This window comes from Pygocentrus nattereri, chromosome 11 (assembly GCF_015220715.1).
Source record: "Pygocentrus nattereri isolate fPygNat1 chromosome 11, fPygNat1.pri, whole genome shotgun sequence".
NCBI classification, from domain to species: Eukaryota; Metazoa; Chordata; class Actinopteri; order Characiformes; family Serrasalmidae; genus Pygocentrus; species Pygocentrus nattereri.
The window spans coordinates 5,611,606-5,619,225 of NC_051221.1; the positions used below are offsets into that span (position 1 = coordinate 5,611,606).

The window sequence follows — 7,620 nt, forward strand, 5'->3', positions numbered from 1 at the left end:
CTGAACACACAGAATATCTACCTTCCTTCTCTCCATCATGTCTGCAAGCTCTCTGCCTTTACCAGTCATTGTCCCTATGTTCAGAGTCCCTACTCTAACCTCCACACTCCTGCCTTTCCTCCTCTCTCGCTGCCTTCTAACCTGCCTTCCTCTTCTCCTCTTTGATGGTCTTCGACCTACAGTAGTCCAATTTCCACCGGCACCCTGCTGGTCAACAGCACCGGAGGCGGTTGTTGTTAACCCGGGCCTCGACCGATCCGGTCACAAGTTTTAAACCGGATGCCCTTCCTGACGCAACCTTCACCATTCAGGCTTAGGACCGGCACCAGAAGTACACAAAGTACACCCCTAATGGCTGGTTAAAAAAAATGTTTTAGACTAAAATCTCAAAACTAATGTGGCCAAGTGGAAAATAACTTCTATTTTGTTCCCTTCAGTGCATATGGTAATAGGGTAATATGGTAATAGGGGCTATTTCGACACACCCCCTTTCAGTGGTTGGTACTGGCACGACTTGGGAGTTGAGCATTTGCTCAACTGAGTGATTTGATAATATGGAGAGCGATGGCGGGTTCAGCGGTGAAATATAAAGCTCCTTTTGTGCAATCATCCAGACAGCTTGGTGATGTAAGTGGCTACCCGGCAGAGGTAGGGGCCATCGGTTGTATAGGGATAGAAACACCTCCCGTATTTCCTTTGCTTGTATTTTACTTTGTTTTATTCCTTTAGATTGTCCACGCACTTTTCCGCTCAAAACCAGAAAACAGGATATCTAAAACAGGAGAATAATAAATAGACGTCCAGAAACAGAGTCCAGGGTCAAACATGGAAACACAAAGACCACAGAGGCAGAGCGCGGCATTAAATGTGCAGTAGTATGTTCTCTTTAGGGCATAAGTGTGTTCATTTAACTCCACTCAAAACTTCAACAGCACATAATTTGAGCGGTGTCGAATTCTTATTACCCCAGTGCACCTACTTGTCTGACTGTCATGGTTAAAGACTACTTATGTTTTAATGTTCAACTTTAAAATACACCACAGAATTCAGGATTTGAAAATAAAGGTTGGGGAATAAACACAATATACAGATTAACTTTATGAATTGTATCAGCTCTACTTTGTTACAGCAATGACAAAAAAAAACTCATTGAAATCAATGAAATCCTTCAGTTTTGGGATGACGTTTAGTTACTGACGTTATAAGTAATGTCCACTAGGTGTCTCTAGTCTCTATATTCAGGTGTATGTAGAGAATGTAGGAAAAGAAGGAAGCAAAAGCCGCATAATCACAGTAAGTTCCTCATTTTCATGGTATTAGTTGAAAACATATATATACACACACACACACACACACACACACACACCACAAGCTTCACTATTCACTGTTTGTATATATAAATGAAGAAAATATTAACTTTAATTCATTTGAACTTTTCCTAGTATTCTTAGGATTATATATTATATATAGATTATATTATATATTAATATTAGAGATGTTTGTGAAAATGACCCATTTGGAGACGAGCACTCCTGCATTAAATAACATCATCCAGAACTGGTACAACTGACAACTACTTCAAGAGATTTTACCTTTCAAAGAATGTGGTGTACAGTGAGGAGATATGTAGTCTTTAATAACAGATACAGGAAGGTATGAAATGATGAGAGGAGAAGTCAGAGGCCGGATAGAGAGACAATAAAAATAGTGATGAAGGGATGAATGAAGAGCTGTAATAAAGTATAATAAACTAATTCCAGCAACACTGCAGACTGAACACTGAACCTGCTCCACTGTGTTCTTCATAACAGAGACTCTACATGTGAGTCAGACAGAGGGAAGAACCGCCGTCCTTCACTGTGGAAGACTAACTAAAGGCCCAGTGACCTGGAGCAGAGACACCAACGGACAGAGAGTGGACATTCTGACCACTCATAATGGAGAGACGACCAAACACATCGCTGATCCAGACAGACGTTATGGCTCACAAGCAGATCTAGCGCTGACTATATTCAGAGTCTCTCAGTCAGACGCTGGTAGATACGACTGCAGTGGAGCTACAGTGGAGCTCATTGTGACTAAAGGTAAGTGTGAATCTCTCTACAGTGGCCTCCAGAATTATTGCTGCCCTTCATGAAGACGAGTCTTTAAAAAGGCTATAAAGTGTGTAGAGCTGGCCAGAATAACTTGAACACTGCTCTTTCATTACATTGGTCTACATTTCTCTATTTAAAATTTTAAAGCTATGTCTGTTTATTAGCCACACGAACTACAGCCTCACATCAGCTTCATCAGGTCAGAGCAGTTACTGGTAACGTGGAAAATATTAAAATAAATCAAATTTATCTGGTTTAGTTGAATGCATCATGAATCTCTGACAGACGCCCTCGTCACCTCATGTCAGAGCAGAACAACCTGCACCGCTTCCACACAGAGAGATAAACACACAGGAGGAAAATCACATGTGGGGACTTTTGAAATGACCACACACTGAGAAAAACACTGCAAATGCTGTGATAAGAGGACCGTTTACTTGTGGAAGCAGTAGAGTATAAAAGTACAACCAAGTGATGTGATGAGAGGAGAAGTCAGAGGTCTGGTACAGAGAGAGAAAACAGTGATGAAGGGATGAGAGGAGAAGTCAGAGGTCTGGTACAGAGAGAGAAAACAGTGATGAAGTGATGAGAGGAGAAGTCAGAGGTCTGGTACAGAGAGAGAAAACAGTGATGAAGGGATGAGAGGAGAAGTCAGAGGTCTGGTACAGAGAGAGAAAACAGTGATGAAGGGATGAGAGGAGAAGTCAGAGGTCTGGTACAGAGAGAGAAAACAGTGATGAAGTGATGAGAGGAGAAGTCAGAGGTCTGGTACAGAGAGAGAAAACAGTGATGAAGGGATGAGAGGAGAAGTCAGAGGTCTGGTACAGAGAGAGAAAACAGTGATGAAGGGATGAGAGGAGAAGTCAGAGGTCTGGTACAGAGAGAGAGAAAACAGTGATGAAGTGATGAGAGGAGAAGTCAGAGGTCTGGTACAGAGAGAGAAAACAGTGATGAAGTGATGAGAGGAGAAGTCAGAGGTCTGGTACAGAGAGAGAAAACAGTGATGAAGTGATGAGAGGAGAAGTCAGAGGTCTGGTACAGAGAGAGAAAACAGTGATGAAGGGATGAGAGGAGAAGTCAGAGGTCTGGTACACAGAGAGAAAACAGTGATGAAGGGATGAGAGGAGAAGTCAGAGGTCTGGTACAGAGAGAGGAAACAGTGATGAAGGGATGAGAGGAGAAGTCAGAGGCCTGATGGACTGAGAGAAAACAGTGATGAAGTGATGAATGAAGAGCTGTAATAAAGTATAATAAACTAATTCCAGCAACACTGCAGACTGAACACTGAACCTGCTGCACTGTGTTCTTCATAACAGAGACTCTACATCAGACTGAGAAAGAGGGAAACACTGTCGCTCTTAAATGTGGAAGACTAACTAAAGGCCCAGTGACCTGGAGCAGAGACACCAACGGACAGAGAGTGGACATTCTGACCACTCATAATGGAGAGACGACCAAACACATCGCTGATCCAGACAGACGTTACAACTCAAGGAAAGATCTAGTGCTGATTATATACGGAGTCTCTCAGTCAGACGCTGGTAGATACGACTGCAGTGGAGCTACAGTGGAGCTCAGTGTGACATCAGGAACCGGTAAGTGTGAAAATGTTTTATTTCAATGTTCAACCAAAAGCTACAGTAGCCTCCAGAAATACTGACACCCTTTGTAAAGCTACAGTTAAAAAGGCTATAAAATGTCTTTGTTTATCTTTTGATCCCTCATAGAAAATATGAGCAAAACCCATCACACAGGGGAGGTCAGGAGAGTTCCTAAAGCCCTGATAAGCCAGAGGGAAGAACATTATCCATTACCTGTGTTTATGGATGAAGAACGTTCTGTTCACTCTCCACAGGTTCTTCCATTTGAGTGTGTGGAAATGAATAGAAATGTCCAGCAGGACAGATTACAAAATGACTGTGAGCTAAAAACAGGACATTAATACATCAGCTGTGATTCCAAAATCTGACCAATAATGTTAATGTAAAGTCTCCCAGCGCGCCGTGAGTCTGTAACAGTCAGTAGAGTTACACTAACTTCAGTTACTACTACTTTAGGGTGTTTTTCCTTCTCCTGTTCAGTTCATTTCTGGAGATACGAGGTTTTGGTGTCATGTAGTTTTACGACACTCAAAAGCATTGATTATGGTGCTGATTTGACAGCAGAGAAGCAGCAACACTGAGAGGCATCAAACATTACAGGGGACATTATTTGTGTTCAGGTTTTCTTACTGTTCCTCGTTTCTCTCCATTGTTTGCTTGGTGCCCTCTTACGAGTGCTGTGTGTCAGGACGCTAACTTCACTCATCCATGCCAATCTTTCCTGGACTTCATCCATTTCTCTAGAACCACCCATCTTGTTTAGTTGCCATCCAGGCTTTCCTGGAAGTCACTGGGTTTCAAGATGGTCAATGTTCAAATACATCTTCTGTTATCTCTATATTCTAGGCCCAAACAGCATAACCACACCCAAAACTACAACCACATCTACACCTGCCACACCAGCTACAACTACAACCACATCTACACCTGCCACACCAGCTACAACTACAACCACATCTACACCTACCACACCAGCTACAACTACAACCACATCTACACCTGCCACACCAGCTACAACTACAACCACATCTACACCTGCCACACCAGCTACAACTACAACCACATCTACACCTGCCACACCAGCTACAACTACAACCACATCCACAGCTAAAAGAACCACTACTAAGACGACAGAAGCTTCAACAACAACTGAAGGTTCGTCTGAAAGACCATCTCAAGGTTCGTGTGTTGCTATCAGATGATCTAGCACTAGATACTGTGACCAGATTTTACATTTAGGACACTGTGTTTTCTATGTATGACACGTATATGTACTTTACATAATACCCACACAGCTTTCACTGCATCTGTTGAAATACGTTAGTTGTTTATGTTTATTGCTCAGTTAGCTAGAGGTGCTGGGCCGTTCATCTGAAGCAGCCACCGGGTCTGACTTTTAGCTTGAGGCAGTCTTTTACACGGTGTGTTGCCCTGCAGTAATTTTTGATAGAATTCACAACATTTTAAGGAAAATTACTCAAACAAAAAGCCTCATCCTCAGTGTAATATTAGGCTTTTGTGCTGCCGTGAGCTGAAACATTAAAATATGCCCATGACTGTAACGTGGAGCGAGGTAGCAGATGCATGTACGGAGGTAAGTTACTTTTATTGAGGGCAAATCCAATATCAGGTTCATAACGGTCCAGGGTCATTGAGCCAATACGGAGAGATTGAGGTTCAGACATGACAAATAACAGACTCAAACCAACACAGAGCTTCAAACAGTACAAACACGACGAGCAAACAACGACCAGCGAAAACAAAGGGCAAGCACAGGGCTTAAATACACAGGGGCAACGAGAGACGGGAGAAAACAATCAGGGGCGGAGTTACAAAACCAAAACAAAAACGCACATGGACAGGACTGGGAGGGGCCAATCGTGACAATAACCAACTGAACCATAAAGATCTTGTCTGATTCAGTTTGTGCTACTAAGACAACGGTCATAATAGTCACTGCACATTTTTATTTTCAGATCTGTGGAAAGTCCTGACCACAGTAACAGTGAGCTGCCTGGTTGCTGTGGTGCTGGTTCTGTTGTCATGGATATGCTTCTACAAAAGGAAAGGTGATATAAATATATTCTTGTGTATTTCACAGCCGAGTGACACTGAAGTGCACTGATTATAAAGACGTGTCAGTCAGTTCCACATAAATAAAGCACTGTAACGTTCACTGCTGTTAAAAGAGACACAAGCCGTAGTGCTTTATAATCCAGCTGTTGTTGGCCACAGCTACGCCGTACATAAGGACAGCTTCCTCTAACAGTTCGCTCGACCCAGCTCGTGTGTAGCGTAACTAGACTGGACACGTGCAGTTAAAGTGGACTTCACTGGGGTCCAACCAGGCTGAACTGGAAAGCTACCCCATGCCTGCCGTATCATTCACCACACCCAACAAAGTTTTATCCAGGGTCTTTACCTTCGTGGTTACCAAACAACAATACACTCCAACTCCCCACCCAGCAAATAACCAATAAACACACATATTAGCAGAAACATGTTTTTCAGTTTTGTCTGCAAATACCTGTCGCTCTTTACATTGTGTGTAAATTTCCTGATGAAGGGAACAGAAGAAATGGCCCACAATTACTTGAAAAAGAGTCTGGTTTCATGTAAAAACAGTTTGAATATGCATGTTTTCCTTTACATTGTGTGTCAGTTTCATGATGAATGGACGACCCGAAATCAAACCTTTGATTCTATTGACTTACATTAAAAGTAAAGTAGTTTTTTCTCTCTCTCTCCTGTAAAGTTACCATTTTGGAGATACGAGGTTTTGTTCGGACAGAAGTCAACAGCAGTTAATTTACCTTTTCACTTTCCATACAAGAAAAAACTACAGACTCCAGATTAATAACAAAAACTGAACAATATATAAAGTCTTTTGTCTCATATGTGTGTCCTGTCAACTTGCCCCTCCTCAACCGTCAGACACTACTGGACTGTGAAGAATATTATAGTCATTCACGCCCAGTAGCCACTCGCCCACACCTTGTTCCATGCACAAAACCCGGAGACCACGGTGTCGTCTGATACAGCTGAGCGAGGCAGGTGACTCCTTTTAGGCAGTACAAGAGGAAACAGAAGTGCTCTCGTGTCCATATTGGGCTATGGCTAACTCCAAAAGACCAGCCGCTCCTTTCTGAGATAAAACTACTCGTTTACGTGAGACTAGACAGCAGGAGGTGGTTGAGGGACGGCTGAGTTTTCATCGTTAAAACTCTCTCTGTTCCTGTAGGCATTCCTTAAGGATTTAACAGATCTTCTGCAGCATTTCTTCAAAGACCTCTTTGTTATCTTTGACTTTTTAAAGAACGCCGTCTACAGTGTGATTTCTGCTCTGTGTGCCTGCAGGTTACGTTGTTAAACACAATCAGGAGCATGTCTACGACTCCATTGATGACACCATGCCAACCGCACAGCCTGGTGAGTTTAACATTAACTTATGTTTTCATATAATTACTTGTGGTTTACTTTGAAGAAGAAGTAAGAATAAACAAAATATACGTTATACTTTGTTAAGCTAATTTCAGTTAACCTGTTTTTTGTCAGAATTGAGAACACTTGTTTTATTACAATGTTATAAAGGTTTTCACAGCATCTATAATAAAAGTATTTATTTAAACAGTGATGAAGTCGTTGGTCAGTGTGAGTGACCAAAGTATCTAAAGGAGCCTGCCGGCTGCTCTGATTCTTCAGTGGAGCTTTTGTCTGGTGTTGACAGTAAATTATGAGTAAATGTTGGAAATAAGTCATGTGACCTTGTCCGTGTTTATCTCAGTGATAACACTCAACAAATGATCGTCAGTCACGCTGTATTTCTCTATTAGTAAGTGACCAACAAAGGACAGAGGAGCCCATCTACTACTTGGCAACTGATCCAGGAGCCCAGACCACAGGTAAACCCACTGCAGTCCAAC

General features: G+C 42.2%; 1 long non-coding RNA gene across 1 annotated transcript; it reads left to right on the plus strand.

Moving 5' to 3' along the window:
- The first annotated feature begins 1,969 nt into the window (after positions 1–1,969).
- On the plus strand, positions 1,970–3,994 carry LOC119264265. Its single transcript, XR_005130922.1, has 3 exons — positions 1,970–2,084; positions 3,413–3,691; positions 3,952–3,994. It is a non-coding gene; the product is annotated as an uncharacterized LOC119264265 (long non-coding RNA).
- Positions 3,995–7,620: the final 3,626 nt, after the last annotated feature.